The sequence below is a fragment of the Lycium barbarum genome, chromosome 6 (assembly GCF_019175385.1).
Source record: "Lycium barbarum isolate Lr01 chromosome 6, ASM1917538v2, whole genome shotgun sequence".
Classification (NCBI taxonomy): domain Eukaryota; kingdom Viridiplantae; phylum Streptophyta; class Magnoliopsida; order Solanales; family Solanaceae; genus Lycium; species Lycium barbarum.
This window is the reverse complement of record NC_083342.1, coordinates 116,737,137-116,761,088: the sequence shown is the minus strand read 5'-3', so window position 1 is coordinate 116,761,088 and position 23,952 is coordinate 116,737,137. Positions and strand designations below refer to the sequence as shown.

Genomic DNA, 23,952 nt, shown 5'->3' with positions numbered 1-23,952 from the left:
GAAAATGTGAAACTCACCGAACAGGAGGATCAAGTGACTCGGGTGGAGTCAGATAATGAAAAATCTCACACAGTAGTACCTGAAGGTGAACCATACAGTATAGCTACTGGAAGGTACAAACGAACTCCGAAGCCTAATCCAAAATATTATCCTCAGCCTTCGTAAGCTAATCTTGTAGCATATGTATTAGCTACTGCAAAAGAGAAAATAAAGGAACTGGAACCGTCAAGCTATACCGAAGCTACTATGTGTGGCGAAACTGATCAATGGCATTTAGCCATGACCGAAGAGATGGAGTCTTTGTACAAAAACCAGACATGGGATTTGGTGAGTCTACTAAAGGGGAAGAGAACTGTTGGTTGCAAATGGGTCTTCAGAAAAAAGGATGGCATCCCGGGTGTAGAAGATGCTAGATACAAAGCGAGATTGGTTGCTAAGGCTTTTGTCAAAAGGAGGGAATCGACTACAATGAGATTTTCTCACCAATCGTGAAGCATAGCTCAATTGTTTGTTACTAGCTTTGGTTGCCCATTATGACTTGAAGCTTCATCAGCTTGATGTCAAGACTACATTCTTACATGGTGAACTTGAAGAGGTGATCTTCATGAATCAGTCCGAGGGTTTCCTTATTAAATAAAAAGAAGACCAAGTTTGTCAATTGAAGAAATCTTTGTATGGTTTGAAACAATCGACACGACAATGATACAAGAGATTTGATGCATTCATGATTACTAAAGGTTTCTCGAGAAGTGCATTTGATAGCTGCGTGTATCACATGACGATATCTGGTAATTCAAATATTTATTTACTTTTATATGTTGATGATATGCTTATTGCTGCCAATAATATGACAGAGATAAATGATTTGAAGAAACTGCTAAGTAAGGAGTTTGACATAAAAGATTTAAGTGAAGCTAAAAAAATCGTTGGAATGAAGATTCACAGGAAGAATGATGAGGTACATCTCTCACAGAAAATATATATTGAGAAGGTAGTTCAGAGGTCTGGCATGAATAAATGTAAACCCGTTACGTTACTATTAACACAATATTTCACATGTCAAAATTTCCTTATTCTAGTGCAGTTAGAAGCATTATGTATGCTATGGTTTGCACTCGGCCTGATATTGCTCAAGCGGTGTGTGTGGTAAGTCGACTCATGTCTAATTCGGGTAAGACACACTAGGAAACAATGAAGTGGATATTGAGATATCTTAAAGGTTCTTCGAATGTTGGTCTAACTTTTTATAGGATGAGAAATGAAGGCTTCTCGGTCCTTGGTTATGTGGATTTTGATTTTGTAAGTGATCTTGATAGAAGGAGATAAAAAACGGGCTATATCTTTACTCTTGCAGGTAGTGCCATAAGTTGGAAGGCAACTCTCTAGTCTATAGTTGCTTTGTCCACAACAAAAGCTAAATATATGGCACCAACGGAAGCAGTAAATGAGGTTATATAGTTGAAAGGGTTTGTGTCAGAATTGAGTAGGGTTTAACATGAATCAACTCTAAAATGTGATAGCCAAAGTGTTATTCACTTGATAAAAAATCAAAGATTTCATGATCGCACCAAACATATTGATATCATATTCCATTTTATTCGTGATGTTGTTGAGTAAGACATAGTTAAGGTCTTGAAGGTTGACACAAAAGACAACGCAACAGATATGTTGACCAAGGTGGTTTCTCTTGTCAAGTTCAGTCAATTTATGAATTTGGCAGGAGTTCGCATCAACTGATACGTCAGGATGGAGAAACGTAGGGTAAGGTAGAGCTACTAGTATGTACAAGATTTCGGTTAGTGTCTCTTGTTTCCTACACGGAGTTAGCTCACGTAGGCTTAGAGACATTGGACTGAATGATGTTCATATAGAAGCTCGAAATTCATCTCAAGGTGGAGATTGTGAAGTTGAGAATATATTCAAGCCAATTCCTACTCAAAAGCGGAAAGAAATAAAGAAAGCTTTTTTCTTTGTTGGTTTTCGAGTGTTACTGGGATTTAGATCCTTTCTAGGAAAGGACTAGACCTAGTAGTATAAATACATGCTAGCTAGGATTTATTAAGTAGACAGAACATAAAACCTAAGAGTATTCAATCTTGTAACTTACTTTCTCCCTTGATATTAAAAAAAGTGTCGGCCGTTCTCCGTGGACTAAGATCATACCAATCCGAATCACGTTAATTACTGTGTTTTTATCATTTCCGCTCTAACAGTTACATTAAAGCCCCATGTAAAAGCTTAATATAATGGATATTTATAATATACAACGACATAAGATTTTTAAAAATAAATAAAAAAGATCGAGAAAGTTGTTATACAAAGAACCCAATTCAATTGATTTGATATTGATGTAGGCTATGAGTCCACCAAACAGTATATGAGGGACCTGGTTATCTACCAGTTCCCTTATGCAGTGCAGTAAGTAAATAGACAGGATATTACCGTGAAAAATCTCGTTGCTCAAGGGATTAAGAACCATAGCCTACCACATAGGATTTCAACTGCACTAACTGAGTAACTTTCAGATTACAACCTCTTGCAGTCTAGGAATTAACCTCTTAATCCCTCACCCTTACAATAACCCTATTGTAAGCTACACACTCTTGACTAACTCTAGCCAACCACTCAACAAAGTTTGACTACCTCTAACCAAACCAACTAATGCAACTTGACTATCTCTAGACAGGTGTACTACTCAAAAACTTGTAAAGATAAACTTCCTACAAGCAACTTTTGAGAATTCAGAATACCTACAAAACAACTTCCTTTAGAGAAGAGTAGGTTTACAACGTATAGAACAAAAGACAAAGACTCAACAAACTTAAAGACCTAAAACATCGTCACTTGTAGGGAGCAGGTCCTACAGTTTGTTGTAGCTTTGCACTTGGAGGCACTTGAAGAACCTTGTGTCGGCTGATCTTAAATATGGTGGAATTAGGTTTCAAGGCTCACATAAGACCTTGTAACATGTTGCTTATATACTAGGGAAACATGAGAAGTGAGATGGAGACAACTCATCTTTATGTTTGACCTTTAGTCCGCTGCAGCACTGCTGTCCTTGCACACAGTGATCAGTTGCAGCTTTACGGCTATAACTGTTGACAACAAGGTGTACAGAGAGAATAGATAGAAGATCAGGTCTTGCTCTGGTTCTCCGCGGTTTGACAATCATCATCAAAACATAGAACGTATCATATCTTATCAGAGTTGATTTATAAATTCCGTAAACTAATTAAAATAATTCATTTGTCTTTCTAAACGAAAAAAATAAAAAAAATATATTCAAATCGAACTGTGACAAATCCTTACTTACTTAGCCTCGGGTGCAGTAAGTATTGCAGTCACACTGCATTTGACTTGATCGATATGTAGTGAACATATTTTTAGAAAGTTTATATGTTTATAGTAAGTTTGAACTTGTAGTTCAGAGTAATAGTAAATTTTGTGTTATTTTTCATCCACTAATAACTTAAAATTCTGATTTCTATCTCCTTGCACTATATTTTCCTATCCGCTATCTTCATTTCGAATGAAGGAACTCATGGCAAAGTTCCTTGTTAGGGAAAATATAACGTTTATCCTTTACGAAGAGGCGGAGCTAGGACAAAAATCGTCTATAATTTCAATATTCTTGAAAATATTGAGAATTTTTTAGTCCACTAATGTTGACCCGTTTTTTTCTTCCCTTGGATATTTTCATTTTAGTAATATCTTGCTAGTATTCAAAATTTTTAGGCTGTTAAAATCTTCAGTAGATATATATTTCGCTGGAATTTTGTTAGTTTAACATATAATATACTACACTTGAGAAACTAGGTGGTGATTGAATTAGAACATAGTACAGACATTATTTTGGTTTTTGGACATCAGTTTTGTTTATAATTTCTTCGAATTGATTAATTTGGATCATAAGTTCCTATTGTGCGTTGATCCAGATCACTGGCGAGCTTTTCCTTCGTAAATTTTTAAAGAGAAAGTGTTGTGCTAGCCATACCCATGGACAAAATAAAATGATTTGAATTGACTGTATACTAGTTACTCGTTGTATTTGTTTGAACAGTGTAAAGAACGTGTTAGTTTGTTTTGAGGCATTTCAAGCAGTATTGATATAGTATAAATCTAAAGTCTTCATAACAAGCCAAAGCCAACTCTTTTATATTTGTCAAGGAGTGATTGCAGCATAAAAAATAATTTTAGACTCTTTTTCTAGGAAGCAGCGTTTTATGAAAAATTCTCCCATTCTTCACACGTTCAACGAGCTATTTCCTTTTTTTTCTTATTTCTTTTAATAGATACATTGACTTACTGCTGTTTCTGTTTTCTTCTTATGTTGGTCTTTTGATCAGCAAACTTTCTAGTTCCTTTTTTCCCTCCCCACTTGTAAAACTATTCTGTTGTTTTGTTCTAATAAATAAGCCACTACTTTAGTGGCACTTTGGATTAAAAAAAAAAAAAAAAAAAAAGATACATTGACTTAGATATGCTAAGTTGAATGTTTAGCTTAGTTTATTGCTAGATTATTTCTTCTTTCTTACACATCTTTTATTGCTGCTGAAGATAAACACTTCTAATTTCTAGAGTAATTTTACATATTTTGTCACCATGGAGTCCAAGATTTTTTTGGAACTTATATACCTTTATGCTTCTTGTGCTATGTTCTGGTGCAGGTATTGCATTAAATCCGAACATTAGCTCTCAACATTAACAAAATTCAATCCGAGTCATGCCGTGTTAATTTACTGATAGCTTATGTATATAGTCTAAGTTGCGTTTCTCACTTGTAAATGCAGCTGCTTATGACGCATTGGATCCGAAAGGAAATATAACAATCAAATGGGATGTGCTTTCTTGGACCCCTGATGGTTATGTGGTAAGTATATTTGAGCTACTATAATGTTATATTCACATTCTAATAAGCAATTTGAGATCTTTGGTTCATGAATATTCAAAAATTTCAGGCAGTGGTGACAATGAACAATTTCCAAATGTATCGTCCGAAATGAGCCCTGGATGGACTTTAGGATGGACATGGGCAAAGAATGAGGTAATTTGAGCCATGTTGGGAGCACAAGCTACTAATCAAGGGGACTGTTCAAAGTTTAGATCCAACATTCCTCATAGCTGTGAGAAAAATCCTGCAATTGTTGATTTGCTGCCAAATACCCCTTATAATCAGCAAGTTGCTAATTGCTGCAAGGGTGGCGTTTTAGCATCGAGGGGAAAGGACCCTTCTGCTTCTCTCTCTGCATTTCAGATTAGCGTTGGCACTGCTGGGACAACAGATAAAACAGTGAAACTTCCCAAAAATTTCACTTTGGTGGCTCCAGGTGGTGGCTATATTTGTGGTCCTGCAAAAATTATCCGTCCCACTTTTTTCATCACGCCTGATGGTCGACGAGTAACAAGGGCTCTGATTAAGTTTGATTTTCAAGATTTTCCACAAAAATTAGAAGTAAAATACTATATTTGCTAAGCCTGAATATTTATGCTTCAATATGCAGTGACATGGAGAGTGATTTGCACTTACTCTCAGTTCTTAGCCTCTCCGATACCAACATGTTGTGTCTCCTTGTCTTCTTTTCACAATCGAAGTATCACCCCTTGCCCTTCCTGTTCTTGTGGCTGCCAAAACAGTAGCAACTGTGTCGTGTAAGTTTCCCATACTTCACATCTTCAATTAGTAGTAGTAGGAGTAATACTTTCCTCTGTTATGAAGGTGCTAATGTGCTATACAAGTAAAAATAGACACTCGTTAGGTAGCTATAAAAAATTTGAACAATACTTGGATGATTCTTTTTTACCGATCATAACGAATAAGCGAAATTGCAGGAAGACACCGAGTCGAAAAGGAATAAGTGTGCCAAATAAAGTAAATAAAGCAGTGCTGCAATGCACAAAACACTTGTGCCCTATCAATGTGCATAGGCATGTTAAATCAAACTACAAGAAGTATTGGAGAGTGAAGATCACCATCACAAACTTCAACTATCGATTCAACTATACACAGTGGACACTCGTCGTTCAACATCCAAACCTCAACAATGCTACTTAAGTTTCTAGCTTTTTGTACAAGCCTCTCATGCCCAACCCATCAACCAGTAAGCTCCCTATCTCTTTATTTGATTCATAAAGAACAGACATATTCTTGTTCTTCAGGCTGATGATGTTCTAACTATGCAGACGATACTGCCTTGTTTTATGGAAGAGAATCATATAATGATATCCTGATGCAAGCTGGACCAAAAGGAAATGTCCACTCAGATCTAACACTTCAGAAGGATGGAAAAACAATTGCACTAAAAACAGGATGGGCTTTCCCTCGGAGGGTCTACTTCAATGGCAATCTCTGTGTGATGCCATCTCCTGAATCTTATCCATATCTTCCAAACTCTGCTGGCACCAGTTAAGGAGCATTGTCCAACTTTTTTTTCTGGAAGGTTGTAACTACTAACTAGTGATAAATATTCAAGAACGGGAATGTAATATGAGTATTGACAAATTCCAGAAGTTGTTGTAGACTTTGAAAAATAAGGTGTTTAATCAGAGCACACTGAAACCATTACATTTTCTTAATGATATCAAATGAGTGCCATGAAATGTCAACGATTCATAAAGCAAGTTTGAAGGATGTTCGTTTGGGCATGAAACAAGGGACACCTCTTAATTCTTATAAGGACTAACTCTGATCCTATTGTATTTTATTGTCAACAACCAGCTGTATAGGGGCGGCAAATGGGTGGGTTTGGTTGGATTTGGGCAGGTTGAAAATGGTTTGAACAAAAATGGGTTGAATTTCAACCCACCCATATTTCATGTGGGTAAAATATGGGTTGGGAGATAAATGGGTTGGGTTGGTTGTGGTTTAGCCCATATTATATAAGTGCACTATTATATCAAGTTTAGTGTTTATAATTTTTTCTTTTGTCAAATTGAATTAATTTTTTCATATATTTATAATTAAATATTATGAAATAGAAAATTAGGGGGTGGGGGGGGGGGGGGGGTGCTGGGGTAAAAAAAATTCTCACTTTTTATAAAAGTAAGATAAAATATATATGAAATAGAAAATGTGGGCGGTTGAGTGGGGTAGGGTAAGCAAAAAATTCTCACTTTTTATAAATTCTTTTTTTTATAAAAGTAGGACAAAATATGAAATAGAAAATGTTGGGGGGGGGGGTGGGGGGGGGGTGTAAGAAAACAATTCTCACATTATATATATATATATATTTATAAAAGTAAGATAAAATATATGAAGTAGAAAATGTGAGGGTTGCCGGGGGGGGGGGGGGGGCAGGAGGGGTGGTGGTGGGGGAAGGGTCGAAAGTGGGAGGTAAGAAAAAAAATTCTTATTTTTTATAAAAAATTTACAAAAGTAAAATAAAATATACTAAATAAAAAATGTGGGGGGAGGGTGGGCACGGGGTGGTGGGGTAAGAAAAAATTTCTCACTTTTCATAAAAGTAAGATAAAATATATGAAATAGAAAATGTACCCCCGGGGGGGGCGGGGGAGGGAGGAGGGGTGGTAATGGGATGAAGGGGAGTAAGGGGTGGCGTAGATGTTACACTCCATAATAATCCGGGCTACTTGTATTAAAACAAGAAAGAATGAGTTAAGAAGGTTCAAGGAAAGTTAATCGAGTTAGTAAGAATATCGTTGTATATATGGTTTCCTTAAGTATCCCAAGGTGACATGGTTACCTAAAGGATTTGAAATCGCGCTATGAGTATGTATATGAGGTAATGCGAGTGACCTTTTATAGTATTTGAGATTATTAGTAATGATATAGGGGATGGACAAAAGATATGAATATACTTTTGCGATTGGAGTTTCGTCAAAGCTTTGTGAGTTCTCTAGTTATGTTTAAGGTTATTGTGATTCTTTGGACCCTTCGAGACGTGTATATAGATTTTTATTGATGTATATAAGTGTGTATATGTATGTATAAGAGTTTACATGAGGTTGGAAGAGGATTAGAAGTTAAACGAAATGAATCGGAACAACTTCAATAAAATCTCGGACCAGATTTTTAGCCCATATTGTTGGAGGAATATCTCCTTGTATATGAGGAGTTTTAAGGTGTTTCAAAAGCCTAAAATTAAGTTCATCGAGTCTAGTTTGCAACGCAACAAACCGATCGTCAAAATAATATCGGGATAAGGAGATATGGACGATGCAAGTTGGATTATTAAGTGGGGATTAAGACTTAAATGTTCACAAATTTTGCACTAGTGGCCGTGTGGGGTCCACTAGCACATAACAAAATCAGATTTTCTTGCCCATGCTTAGTTGGGGGAACGTGTATGACTATATTGGGCAGCAAAATGGTCTCCTTGTTGACCAAAAGTTGCATGCCAACTCATTTCCCAACTAGACAAAGTGAACTTAGAGAGAGAGGCTCTCATCTTCACCAAGTGAAGGAGAGAGAGAGCCACGGCCAGCCATGGCATTTCCACCACCATTGCACGGCCAGCCCTTCTATTTTTATCTTACCAATAAGTCCCTAAAGTGTTCTACACATTCACCATTAAGTTTCAAGTGAAGGAGAAACCATAAACATGCCATACAAGCTTTTATAGCTCACGGCCAGATTTGGGTTCTTCAAGTAGATTTAAAAAATATATTTTCTTCAAGTGTTTCAACCCTTTTCAAGGTGTATAGCAACGTGGAGTATCCATTGGAGCAACAAGAACAAGTATTAGTTCATTTCACAAGATTCTAGCAAAGTTAAGAAGCCAACTTGTTAAGGTAAGAGTTGATCATTTTCTATGTGTTTGATGATGAAGTTGAACCGTGTGGACTGTTTTAGGACGAATTTTGAGGTGTTGTGAATATGTAAATGAACATTTCATGTATGAAATTATGAATGTTGATGTTGAAATATGGTTATAGCCGAAGGGGCTGTTTTAGAGGTGAAGTTGTGTTGATATGAACATGTTGTTGTTTTGTTGAAGTATGGCCGTGTAGTGGACTGTTTTTGTGGAAAATAGTGAACTGATTTTACTTGGTATTTTGATGGTTGTTGTCATGAATTTTATGATGGGAATGAATTGAATGTGTTGAAGTATGGATAAATGAATGAAAATCATGAAGTTGTTGTAGTTGTGTTGAAGCCGTGTAGGGGGCTGTTTTAGGAGAAGTTATGGACTGTTTTGTGACATATTTTGATTGTTGTTGTTATGGACATTTTGGTGTATTGTATGCATGTTGAATATGTGAATTGAGGTGTTAAAGAACGAATCATGTTGAAGTATACAAGCAGTCCAAAACTGTGGACTGTTTTAAGGTTAGAAGTGAATTAGTGTATGTTGAATGTTGAATGTTGTTATGAACATATAGCGAAAGTGAAGTGCAATGATTCAAGTTGAAATTGGAATGAATTGTGGGCTGTTATAAGAATGGAAATGGTGCTAAAACAGTTCCAAGAATCATGAAAGTAATGTCATTAAACATGTTGTTGTCGTTGTAAGGTTTTAGTGTCGACAATGTAACTATTTGCGTATGAATTTGGTGATATATTTATCGTGTGACTGCTGGTCGTATTTTACTAAAATTATATGAAATGAAGACATGAAATAATGTGTAAGAATCATATGTGGTTTGCTTGGTATGTTCGTAAACGTTCGCAAGAATTCCGGGCACCTTTATGTTGTTGGTTAGGGACTGTTTTGGACGTGTCGTGGTTAGGAACTGTTTTGGACATGTTGTCTTCTTTAAATTGGAAAGACTAATGATAGTTAAGAATATATATTGTATTTACGTTGTTTGGGTTGTTGTAAAGTTGCTACACGAAAACGTTAAGGCTACGGATTATTAGGAGTAACTTGAGAATGAAATAGCCGTATGTGAATCGTTATGGAATGTTGTGAATGTGGGATATTTGGAATGTTATGTGGGCTGTCCGGATTGGTATTGAACATATGATTATTGATGTTGGATCAGTTGTATGTAGTTGGTTTGAATGCGAACGAAACGTGGTCTAAATGTTTGAAAGGGATTGTTAACGTTAAAGTACGTATTGAATTCCCTCGTAGACTAATCGTAGCTCTTGATATCTTGATATAGGATAAGTACCATTGTGCAGCAAGTACAGGTTATAATACGACTAAACGCTAAAGGTATGTAAAGCTATCCTTTTCTTTCTCTTGGCATGTCCTAGATGTACTAGGTTTGAAATTGAACCTCGGGGGATATTCTGTTTATAGCAAACTAAATCTGAAAATGTCCATTTTTCATTCAATAGAATTGAATCCTATAAGTACGTTTTGTTGAAAGAATTTGGTAAGTTTACACAAATTGCTTGGAAAGTTAGGAGATTGTTCGAAGATCTCCAGGGATGACTCTATAGACTTAATGTACGTAAATTGAGCCTATCACTTTAGTTGACCCGAGGTGGGCCCACTATGCTCGATTTCACTCTTATTGCATTTTAACTACTCTTCTGACTACTAAATGACACTTGTTTAAGTTATTCTATTAAGTCTTATAAATTATTTTGGAATATGGAAATGATCCCAAGAAGACTATTATCACATAATCTATTTTTGTTATCCGAAATATACGCACTGTGACTATCGTGCGGTTTCATTAATACGGTTGTTGTTCGGAATAATCCATCGAGTCCTTGTAAAATGTATTATGTCTCATATTGCATTAGTTTCTCACTACTCCACTCGTGGATGTCTCAATGTTTCCTTCACTGAGCCCGGGCTAAGATATGTTGTCAAGCGTATTCCTCTGCATTGTTCGTCGTGCCTCGATGGTGAGGGGGCAGGTATACGTGTACATGGGTTGTGGAGTATGCTGTGCCATGTACACTATTTTGATATGATCCGATATGGCCATTTGACATGACATGCTATGTTATGGGGTTATCCCCTATTCTGATCCTTATGTGTTGTGGCACCAGCGTCGGGAGGGTGACCACGTTCTGTCTACCGAGTCCCTTGGCGGGGGCCGGACATGATATGGCATATGTTTCTGTACACATTCCTTATGTTTTGAAATATGCATTTGGTATTCTGGATTTTTGCATTCCTTTCTGTTCGTTCTGTTTCCGGTTATGATTTTGGTTTCTCTACTTCAGGCTTTACATATTCAGTACATATTTCGTACTGACCCCCTTTCTTCGGGGGCTGCGTTTTCATGCCGCGCAGGTACATACGACAGGTTCGCTGATCCGCCCGCTTAGGATCTTATTCCGCTGTTCTGAGGCGCTCTCTTATCCAGAGCCTATATTTTTGGTACAGTCTCCTGCTATTGTATAAATGTACGTCACTCAGGGGTACGACAGGGCCCTGTCCCGTCATATGATTCTGTCGGTCTGTTTAGAGGTCTGTGGACATGTTTGTGGGTTGGGGGTCTTCCTGTATGAATGTGTGTATATGTTGTGTTTGGGCGATCCCATTCGCCGCGGCGGCCGGTCCGCATATGTTTAAATGTTGCTTTGTTGGTCCTGTGTGGCCTTTGTTGGTATTTTCTGTGCGCAGGGTATATTGGATAGTCCGTAAAACAAAGGAAACTCTGCCGAAATTTTTCTGGAAATTATCTAAATTTAAAATATAGTCTTGTCGGCTTATGCTATATACTGGAATGCGGTTAATAAAATCTGAGATAGCATTTGATAGATGTGTTTGGGTGCCCAGATCGGGCACTAGTCACGGCCTACGGGGTTGGGTCGTGACAGTAGAGATGGGTAAGGGGTGGTAGGGAGCAGGGGCAGGGGCAGTGGCAGGGGGTGGGGTGTGGAGGGTGGGGTGCGTTGGTGTGTTTTTTATTTCCTTAAATTATTAAGGAAAATATTTTCTCATATTTTGAGGAAAATGAGTTGTTATATGGGTACCCATATTTGCTCATGTTTTTATGGGTTAAAAAAAGACTTGAAACCCATATACAACCGGGCAATTTGCAGGAATGTCCTCATTCGAGGTGGTCTTTAATTTTTTCCCCTTAATTTGCTGGTCTTTAATTTTTTTCCTTCACGTATAAACCTTGAGGTTCTGGGTTCGAACCCGGCTCCGGCATAAAAATAAAAAATAATTTCGCAAGATAGGGCTTGGGAAAATTATGCCGGATCCGGCATAAGTGCCTTAAGGCATAACTAAAGTTATGCCGGATCCGGTATAAATTTTATGCCTTAAGGCAACCTCTGCCAGAGACAGCATAAGTTGTCTTCCGGCATAACTAAGGTTATGCCGAATCCAGCATAGGTTGCCTTATAAGGCAAACTTTTAGTTATGCCTTAAGGGAACATATGCCGGATCCGACATAACTTTAGTATGCCTTTAAGACAACTTATGTCGCATAAGGCAGATTTTTCTTAAAGCCTTGCCTTGCGAAATTATTTTTATTTTTATGCATGAGCGGGGGTTCAAACCTAGAACCTCAGTACTTTCGGTCACCTTTTCAAGCGAAGGGCAAAACTTAAAGACCACCCCAAAAGAAGGGCAATCCGCGCAAAAAGATTTTTATAACCAACAGAAATATGAGTGACCCTACTCATTAAAATATGGGTTAAATGAGCTAATTTTCTAAATATGGGCTGAAATTGCCACCTCTACAGTTGAATATACAAGCATTCACAAAATTATGTTGTTTCTGTTGGGTTTTTTGGTGTGAATGGATTCGAACCCATGTGACTTTTGGGTTGTGTTATGAATAAGAAATGAAGGGGTGTTGTCCCATTGGAGAATGAGAAGAAATTATTGACTATAGATAGAAAAGCACTTCTAAAATAGCGTAAAGAGCTAGGAAGAAGACAAGTCGGCACATCGTTGTCACTTGGCTTGACCTAATTTATTAATCGGAAAAGGGTCAAATATACCCCTATACTATCGAAAAAGGGCTAAATATACCTCTCGTTATACTTTGAGTCCAAATATACCCCTATCGTTATACTTTAGGAGCAAATATACCCCTTCCCCGTTAAATTGTCCAAAGTGGACTTTTGCTCACATGTGGCATTGACATTTTGATGAGGTGGACGCCATGTGGCATTGCCACCTCACATCCCCAACTCATTTTACTTCATCCAGTCACCTTCTTCTTTCACCACTATTGCAGCATATTTGCTACCCAAAAAAAAAATGCATATTCATATAAGCTTTTTTCTAGTGGCAGTGGAGAACAATCTCAATTTGGTGGATTTGCTTTCATTTCTGTTCGCTATTTAATACCAATTGTTACGAAGTTTCCATGTTTGATTAATTGTGTCATATCTAGTGATTTTGCAATCAAATTGCTTAGATTTAAAAAAAGAATTAGAAGTATGAAGATCAAAGTTTTTTCTTACTTCTTCAAAGAATGAATTAAGAAGCAATGATGATTATACTTTTGTTGCCAAAACGACAGTGTGGATACTTCCAAACCCAATTTTTACCGTCTACCGACCTGAAAAGTCCTCTGAAATCCATCAAAATTGAAGAAGAAGAAGAAGAAGAAGAGCAACCAACAAAACAAAAGCCACTATCCACTTTAACCCCAACATTACCAAAAGTAAAATAAGAAGAGGAGGAAAAACAAGGTGATGTGACTACATTGCCCTTGTCGACACCTACAACAGCAGCGAAGGAAAATGTATCTTCTAGCAACAAGAAGGCAAAGTCGAAGAAGAAAATAACAACATTCCTTGGACGAAATCTAGTTCAAGAAAAGGCAAGAAGAAGAACAACAACAATGGTGGTGAAAGAAGAAGGTGACTGCCTGACTAGACGAAGTAAAATGAGTTGGGGATGTGAGGTGGCAATGCCACATGGCGTCCACCTCACCAAAATGTCAATGCCACATGTGAGCAAAAGTCCACTTTGGACAATTTAACGGGGGAGGGGTATATTTGCTCCTAAAGTATAACGACAGGGGTATATTTGGACCCAAAGTATAACGAGGGGTATATTTAGCCCTTTTCCGATAGTACAGGGGTATATTTGACCCTTTTCCGTTTATTAATAAATTTTTGGACTTAAATTCTTTTCTTTTTTGCGCTCTTTTCCTACAAAAGCTTTTCGATAAAGGCTTCTCCTCTCTTTTTAGCATTATTTTCAATATAATACAGTGCCGGTGTGATTATCTTTGTTTTTGGTGTCTGAAGTGTAATGTAATTTGAAGTATCGCTATTTCAATAATATAATTTTGTCCTACATTGATAGATAATAATTCAATGTCTCGGGTACTGTGAGGAAAATTAAATTCCTTAAGGACATATTTAATTCCGTGCTGCTGAATTTTTTTTTTTTATATTCAACGTACTATTCATATTCATTTTCTAGCTTAGCACAGTGACCAATGGTTTCACTTCGTAGTCTGCTACTTGAATGATATAAACTGTACATGAGAGTCTAACCTAAAAGATTAGTCTATTATGTGGGAGAGCTCACTCAGTTTTTCTTTTTAATGACAATTGACACACAATATAGCCCCCCTCTGAAAGATCGACCTCATTGGTCACTGCTGAAACCGCTTCATTGATCCCGACCACGACTCCTAACATCCATCTGGCCCAGTTGATCAAATGGTTGGTATTTCATTCTTTTGTTTTTCGGTCTAGTTGGTCATGGCTGGCACCCCTTTTAGATCCAGGCCACCACTCCTTGCGCCCTACCAGTTGCTCACGACCGGCACCCCTCCTGACCCCACACCACCACTCCTGACACTCTACCAGGCCAGCACTCCAAGTCGTGGCTTGGGGAGTCGATCGATCTGCTCTGACTCAACAAGAGATCCCACTCAAGCCTATAAACCCATTAGTTAAAGACGCAGAACTCTGGAGATGGCAAGTCTGTGTCATTCAAATTGTTAAGACATCCTTGTTCGCTTATGTAACCATGTTCAAGAAGCTTCAAACTCCTAATTCAAAATTAGTCTTATCTTAGGTGTTCGAGCTCACATGCAACTTCAACTTGAAACACAGCCACCCTGCTCTTCACAGTGTAAAATGATCTCACGAAGATTAAATTAAGTTCAAAGGGAAGACATACATACAAGAACAAAAAAAAATCTCCACTCTTTGAATTCGTTTCACCACTGTTATAGATAATGATTGCTTAATATCCCTATCAAAATAGGATTCTTTCACTATTAGGGGTAGAAGGTTAGAAATTTTTGTTATAAATATTTAAGAATAATTATGCCTTAACATCTACCACAAAGGGCCAGCTTTGCCGACAGTGAACTCACTAATCAGAACTGATGATATATATATCCCACATAGGAAATTAATGACTGCTTAGCTATTGCATTCAAAGGTCCCAGTTTTCTCCCGCCTTTCTCAACTTCATGTCCCTTAAAAGATACTACCAAAATAGGTGAGAGAGAATTATAGAGTGGGAGTGAGAAAATGATATATGGCATAAAGCACCCAACAACCATTAGGTTTGGCATCATCATGAGCTAAAACTCCCTCTCTTTTAGTACTCCAACTTCATTCTTTTAGAAGAAAAAAACATAAGATCCATAAACATCAAGATATACTATACTAAGGATGTCTCAGAAAAGAATATGTTATTCCCATCAATACCAACTCTTATTTCCTCTAGCAAAGTTAATTTTTTTTGCAGTTGTCTTGTCTTCAATCTTGCCTCATGCTGATGCAGGTAAAGTACATACTTATCGATAAGAGATTGTATATTCTAGCCCCTTCCCGTTTTGTTCCCTGGTGATCAGTTACATATTCTTTTCTTCGTTTTGGACCTTTAGATGCATTTGATCCATTGGATTCATTTGGCAATATTACAATAAAATGGGATGTCATGTCTTGGACACCAGATGGCTATGTGGTAATTATCTTCATAATATCGATTGACACGAATGATAATACGAGCAACAACAACCTGAAATATTTATCTTGGCTGTTGTAACAATGAATAATTTCCAAATGTATAGGCATATAATGAGCCCTGGATGGACTTTATGATGGAACTGGCCAAACAAAGAAGTGATTTGGTCCATAGTGGGAGCCAAACAACAGAGCAAGGTGACTGTTCCAAGTTTAAAGGAAATGTACCACACTGCTGCAAGATGGACCCTGTACTTGTGGACTTGCTTCCTGGAGTTCCCTACAACCAACAGTTCAGCAACTGCAAAGGTGGCGTCCTCGCGTCTTGGGGCGAAGATTTGCTGGAACATCAAACAAGACAGTTAAACTACCCAAGAATTTCAGTCTGCTTGGTCCAGGACCAGGCTACACTTGTGGCACCGCAAAAATAGATCCATCCATTGTTTTCTCACTGCAGATCATAGGCGAAAAACTCAAGTGTTGAGTAAGTTTCCCTTTTTTAGCTCTGTTTTTTTGTCATTTCAATAAGCAATCAGGTTAATGTAAAAATTATTTGCAGTGACCTGGAATGTGACATGCACTTATTCTCAGTTTCCGTCATCCAAGTACCCGAGTTGTTGTGTTTCTTTCTCAACTTTCTACAACGACACAATCACTTCTTGCCCATCTTGTGCTTGTGGTTGCCAGTGGCAGAGCCAGAATTTCCGCCGAGGGGGTTCAAAATATAAAAAAGTAAAGATACGAAGAAGCCTAAGGGGGTTCAACATCTACTATATATACATAAAAAATAATTTTAACCTTGTAAAAACAGTATTTGTTTTTCAGCCGAGGGGGTTCGGATGAACACCCTCGGCTCTATGTGGCTCCGCCACTGGTGGTTGCAAACACAACTGCATCATGTAGGTATCTTTTCCAACGGAACTTTATATGGTCAAACCTCTCTATAACAATCATTTGTTCCGGCTATTTTTTGACTGCTACAGCAAAATGCTGTTATAGAGAGCATATAATATAACATAACATGGAATGTTGTTATAGAGAGGTCTGGCTGTAGATACTTCAAATCCAAATGGAGATATTTTCTACCAGTTGCTAATCAGTCTACTGGGATTTTGATGATGCAGGGGAGACTCGGAAAAACTGAAAAGGAAGGGAATAAACACTCCAAAAAAGGAGAATGAACCATTGCTACAATGCACACACCATTGGCATGTTAAGATCAATTACAAGGATTATTGCAGAGTCAAGATTGCTATCACTAACTTCAATTACATATTGAACCATACACAGTGGACACTTGTGGCACAACATCCTAATCTCAATAATGTCACTCAAGTTTTCAGCTTCAACCATAAGCCTCTTGTGCCCTACCAATCCATTAGTGAGTGTATATGAATGTGAATTTAGTTTTTTTTTTCCTCAAGCTTAACAATCATTTGTTGATACACAGATGACACTGGCATGTTCTACGGTATGAAGTTCTACAATGATGTGTTGATGGAAGCTGGCCCTTCAGGGAACGTTCAGTCTGAGGTGCTTATGCAAAAGGATAAGAATAAATTTGCACTTAAGTCGGGATGGGGATTTCCCCGGAGAGTCTACTTTAATGGAGATGAATGCAAACTTCCCCCTCTGGGTTCATACCCAGTTTTGCCCAACTCTGTTGAAAAAAATACCATTTTCATTTCCAAGCACTGCAATTTGCATGATTTTCCTCACCTGGTAACGGAAAGAATCATTCAGCAACAACATATTATACTGGCGCTTCGCATAACATTTAGATTGTGTTCCATCATCAAGAGCTTGTTCCGGTTGTTGTATATCGCATGCATGTGGATAGGATAGTGAAATTGAACCTTGTTCATTTTATTGTATGTCTATCCAGAGATAACAATTTCCTTATGTACAAGATTCTTGCTTTCTGCCACTTCCAAATTATGAGAAACATCAAAATTTCAAAATGTAGGGCACAAAGCATTATCATAAGGGGTTACAATGTGTTTAAAGATATACAACGCATATGTTTTACCTCAAAGGAATCGAATCGAAACACACTAAGTCAGTGGTTACATCTACAAAATCACAAGTAATCCTTCACATATGGGAACCTTGGGGTGAAGTTGCAGAAGTGCTGCTTTTAAATTTACTGAAGACATGTAATGTTGATATAGACGCGGCTAGTTAGGGGGGATTTATAGAGTTCTCAACAAACTTTAATAGAGTAGTACTTTTGCACATCTTTCTTCTATTATATAAATATAGAATTTTCCTTGAAATTTGAGAAAACTTCCATTGAGATGACACTTGGATAAATCTGATATTCAAGAATAAAAAAAAATGTATCGTTCTGATATGTGAAGGGTAGTGGTCGCAAATGGACAAAATAAGTTGGATTTGGTCGTAGTTGAAACGAAAATGGGTCAAAATTGCAATCCGCGTCGAAAACAAGTTGGGTGAATGATGGGCAAGTAAAAAATGAGTGACCCATATTTTCTTACTATTTTCTCCCAAAATGTATTGAGTTCTTGTCTTCTTATATGCTCTATTCAAAGTGTATTAAAGCTTGGCAATGACATCATTTTTCGTGTTATGGCTATTGTTACTATAACTTGTTAGCGAGCTGTATAAAGAATAGTAGTAGAAACCACAAAATCCAAGTTGACGAATAGGTTATATCTCAGTTTCAATAGCCTGCTGCCTCTGGCAGAAGGGCATAAACCAGCCAAACCTCAAATAAACAACAGATAATATCCTCCACAGTGCTACAACCTAGCTGAACTGTGAGTGACACTATCCTTAAGTAGTTTGTAATAGCAGCAGTTGAAGATTGCTTAAAGTTACAATACCCAAAATGCAGATATAACATTTCCTTATACTCATCTTGTATTTGAGTCATTACACAGATATTCTATCTCGTCTCATAACTTATCGATATTTGCTGCACAAGAGACATCGTCCTAATGTCCTGTTCTTTTTCCATGGTCCATCCACAATAATCTGCCAAGAATACCACAACATAGTGAATGAATATTCCTACCAATTCAGTCTCCATCATTCACAGCTTTCATTACCAGCTTCTCCATGATCGTGCAACACAAACCCAGTTAAGGTAATTCATTTAGATAAGAAGATGACTCCTATTAAGTGATGTATTCAATTCAGATGCTACATGTCTCCTTTGTAAGGAGGGCATATCCTGCTAATATAACGAAATGTCTATAACAGTAGGAAACACTCTAACCTTCTTAATTGGCAGGGATACCAAACAATCTTACATAGCAAGAACACATGACCTGTGTTTTCTAAGGAGTTTTCAAATACAGAGAATACTATGCAAATCATCAGTTCTCTCTTCCAAAGTACTGATTTTGCAGATACAACATTTTTTAAGTACCTCCATCCAAACAAACAAAGAATTCTTTTGTGGACCTCCTGCTTTCGTAATAAGAATCTAATTTAACCTTGCTCATTTACAAATCTTACCCAAAGGTGAAGCCATAAGGGGCGCAAGGGAAAGGGGGACGGTTATGGCAAGTGTTAAACCCTTCTCTTCGGGTTCTGGTTTCTGGACCCGAAAATTGGCGGATAAATTTCGCAAATAGCCGATTTTCAATCTATATAATTAAGGGTCATTGGCAGAAATATTCTTAATTTGAGGTGGTCTTTAATTTTTTCGCTGCAATCTGCTGATATGTTGTATTCCTTCTATTTTCAATGGTGCCTAAATGAATGTTCTGTAGGATTTACATAATCTGCTTCATAACTCATGCAGGATATCTCTATTCTCATGGCTCGAGTGTGCCTAGGGATACAAACTCAGATTGGCAGTTTTTTTGGCTGAAAGGATGAGTACAATGTCTGCACTTTGTCTATTTGTTCTTTCTCCTGTTTGCATCCCTCCCTTCTCTTTTGGCGGAGAGAAAAGGGACTGTATTCCTAAAAGAGAATCCCCTTTTTTACAAGATTTACCTGTACATGCTTCATTTTTCGTTTTCATTTCTGGCAGAGAAGATTTGTCGTCAAGGAAATTGATTATGCATTACCATATTCTACATTGCAGTTCATACAAAGCTGCTAAGCCTGTGCCGTTTCCCTGGAAGATCAAAAACTGATTTGCACTTGATTTTGTTTCTCTTTTTCGCCCTGAATGAGTCTGATTGTGTTGTTTGTTTCATCTGCGGGATGCTGACCTATTGTTTTGCAAAATGAGTTGAACAAACAGCATCTAGTTGTGTAAAAGCTGCTTTCAGGAGGACTTGTTTTACAGATGTCCACAGGGATCACTGCCTTATCAAAGAACAAAGTGGTTTTGCCAAAGGTACAGTGCCACATTTCAGAATGATGTTAACTTTGATAATGCAAATGGACTCTGTTCTCATGAACAAGGTTTTTCCATTGGAGGGCAAGAGAGGTGAAGCTGTTTAACTGGTTATCTTTCAAACTTAGTGGCAGCATCTTTTGTTTGCAGATTGAGTTTCCACTGTCCTACACTCCTACTGAAGTGATGTTTCCAAGTCTTGAAGGTTTTGTGATTATCTTCTTGATCTAGAATTGTTTTGTCTTGATCAAACATGTGCATTTTGACTAGCCTATTACCTAGTGGAGAAATTTCCTATTATTTTGTTAAGTTGATCCGCTGTTGCAAAATTTTGTTTAGACATTTTTCTTTATGATTTTATTTAAGGTCATGTATTCTACGTATCCAATTAAGACGTTAAACAGTTCGCAGCTCATAGCTAAATATCTTCTAGCACTGTAGTCTATACTCTAACTAAATGACATAAAAAGCTTAACCAGTATGTTTGGACACGAGACAAGTTAGTAGGTGTAATAACTTCACTCTTCAATTAGTGTCCCAAAATTATGATGTCTGATGCACGCGAGAGTTTGGATGGCATTCTAGTAATTGTCTATTGTCCTTTCTATAGTTGTCCGGAAAAGAAAAATAGACTGACTTTTAAACTCTTCGCCTCTGTGCCTGTATGAAACTTGTAGTACCAACAGATAGTAGTTGGTAAAAGTTGGGCCAATAAGTGTATGAACATCTTGTTTGGTCATGTATCCATTTAAGTCAGGTTTCCCCTTTTGTTTTTCCTCTCCTTGCGTTTGACTAGGAGAGGCATTTTTCATTTTTTGTGGTTGAAAAGGGGACGGGCACGGACTTTTATAGGAATTGTGTTGCATATGAGTTTGATTATATAAGCACCTTTTTCATGTCCACAGGTTTTGTGCCTTCTGATTGGAGTACAAAGTTCTTGTTTTTTCAGATGTATGTCAAACTGGGACTTTCTAGCTCGCTGAGAAATGTTAATGTTGATATGAACAAAAGGATGCGCTGAAGTTTTCTTATCAAATTTTCCACACTTGACAATGTTTAGATGTAACATCCTACTAAATACTGATGACCAGATATGCGTTGAGTGAGCGTTTTTGTTAAAAATGTTCATGTCTTATGTCCTCTCTATATTTATGTCTCATTCTTTGAGAACTTCTTTTGATGTTGTACGCTTTCTTTTATTCATATCCATACTATATTTATCTCCATCTCTATGGTTGTCCTCGAATATATATCTTTATTAGCATTCACGAGCTTCTTTACCTTCACTGCCAAAGAATTCACATTGAATTGTACAGATTACATTGAGGCCTCTTCCCCAGCGTTGCAAATTCTCATTCTGCTTACTTATTTTAAATGCAAGATTTGAATTATTTTTTTGTGATTTGGGAGACAAGAGTAATATATAGCTGGGCAACTATGATAATTCAAACTCCCAAAAAAGGGATTTTTACTGTTTCTGTCCAGTTTGATTTTCCCGAATCAACTAGAACTGATGTATTATGAGGCATCAACACTTGAAGAAAACAATATTCATGACATATGTCCTAGGCTCTGCTTCTTTTCTGGGCTGCTGGATACACTTGTGTGTGTGCAAGTAAAAACTTCTATTACAATCTTGCTTAGCTCTAGCGACTAGGACACCCATTGAGCATCTTTTATGCCTTTGTCTTAGCTTATAGTTACAAAGGATTTTCCACACTGAATACAATGGGGAAATCCATATTTTCTAATATAGAGAGTTCAAAGATTTTGGGAAATTTCTCAATAACAAATCTAAAATATGCCTATAGCTCATCCTTTAAGCTTTATATTAGGCCTCAATTTATTTATCTAACTATTCCGTTACAGGCTCTACTCTTTACCAAACGAAGAAAGGTGTACAAATTAGCCCCTATTATCACATCTATACACACATGTTGCATTCTCTTCCCTATATGATCAATTTGTATGTAGCTCATCGAAAATGGGAAGTCCCCAGGATGCAGGAAGAGAATGTGTATAGGCTGCAGCCTTTTAATTAAGCTAAGAATTGAGCTTAACATTTGTTAGAATAGGTTTGTATGATAATTATGAAATGTTGCTTCCTCTATCCCATTCACATATACTGTAGCCTGTAGGCATTGATCTTTTTTTTCTTTTTTGCTAAAAAGAAGCTATATATGTTAATAATGTCAAGTGAACTGAAAGTTACTTGTGCCTCTATAGATGTTATACTGTTTGTTAGTATGGTTCTGGGGTCCAAGAGTATTCAATATAAGAAGATGATTTGCTGATTTAACATTTGTGTATATGTTCTCTCCTTGGATTTGTGAAACGTGGTTTCTCTGAATGTTCCAAGTATTATATAAAGAAGCTGCTGCCTAATATGAGCAGGGCGAAGCTAGAAGGGGTTCATCCGAACCTCTTTTGCCGGAAAATTACAGTAGGTCAATTTTTATTTTTTACCGGCATATATAGTAGATGATGAATCCCCTTGGTAAAAATTCTACCTCCACCACTGACATCATTCATTGTCAGCAACAGCGGAGACAGATTTTCACCAAAGGGGTTTAACATCTACTATATGAAAAAAAAAATTGCTCTGACCTTGGTTGGCAGTGGCTTATTGCAATTCCATGAGTCAGCAAGCTGTTGCAGTCTGTTTGATGGCTATGCAACTAGTGAATTTAAGGTGATGCAATTGTCATTCTGTTACAGCTAAGGTGAAATTTCACGAAGAAAGAAGCCGCTTAAAACAGAATTGCATCAAAGATAATTACTCCTACAAAGAAATATAATTTTCGGTACATGGGAGGATACATCTTACACTATTATTTTGAATTATAGATTTCCTTTCACATAGCTGCTGTGCAGATGGGAGATGTCAAAATCTGCGAATTTTATTAACATCAGTAGTTTAGTTGGAAATATCAGATCTGAGTAAATATAATTTCATTGTTTTTTGTGTTCACCTGCACGTACTATATAATTTCTGCTGGATTCGGTGGAGATTTGTCTGCATGAATTGGGAGTATTTTGTAAACCCAATGGATTTATCCTTCTTATTCTTGGATTGCCATTACTGGCAAAATGCATGATTGCGTGCATTATATATCTTGTAAAATCGATTTTCCCATGATAGTGCCATCCCACTTTTAACAAAATAATGCTTTTTCATATCTAGTAAGAACCATAGATATGCGTCAATATGGTCTAATAATGTTCCCCAACAAAGTTGTAAGGTGCGTTCACTGAGTCTGTCTTTTAAAAAAGTGTTATTCTTGTTTTCTTTTGGTAATTGATCTAACATACTAGGAGTATTTTATTCTTGAGCAATCTGATTAGCTTTCTCAAAGGCAAGTGTTCACGTGGAAAGAGCGTTTGTTTTTATTGGTGGTTCATTCAATATAAGTCTACGTGATGCAGATAAAAGCATTACATTTATTTAGTGAAACTAGGGTCTATAACTTACTGTTGAGGTTTAGGGGTTGAAATTGAATGTACAAGAATTGGTGTTTGTGTAGTTTTGTGTTGGCTTATGTCCCATCATGTTGTGAATACTTTGCTAATGTTAAAGATAGACAGGTAAACAACATATCCAGTGTAACCCAAGTGGGGTTTGAGGACAAATTGGTAAAGTAAAAAAAAAATAAAAAAATTTATTGCTGTAGACGCAAAGCTTGCTCTTTAGAAGGTTCAATCGAATCAATTACTTTCAATCCAAACTATGAATATATATGTTAAAAAAAGAAGTGTATTTATACACTTGCATTGATATATGGGGTAAGTTTTATAGATGGTGACATAGCTATCACTTTTTTCCTGCAAAGTCACATTCCTATTATTTTGTTTCACTAAAGTCACT

General features: G+C 37.1%; 2 pseudogenes; both read left to right on the top strand.

Moving 5' to 3' along the window:
• Window positions 1–4,171: 4,171 nt before the first annotated feature.
• LOC132600043 (COBRA-like protein 5) lies at window positions 4,172–6,562 on the top strand (annotated as a pseudogene).
• A 9,291-nt stretch (window positions 6,563–15,853) lies between these two features.
• LOC132645750 (COBRA-like protein 4) lies at window positions 15,854–17,757 on the top strand (annotated as a pseudogene).
• Window positions 17,758–23,952: the final 6,195 nt, after the last annotated feature.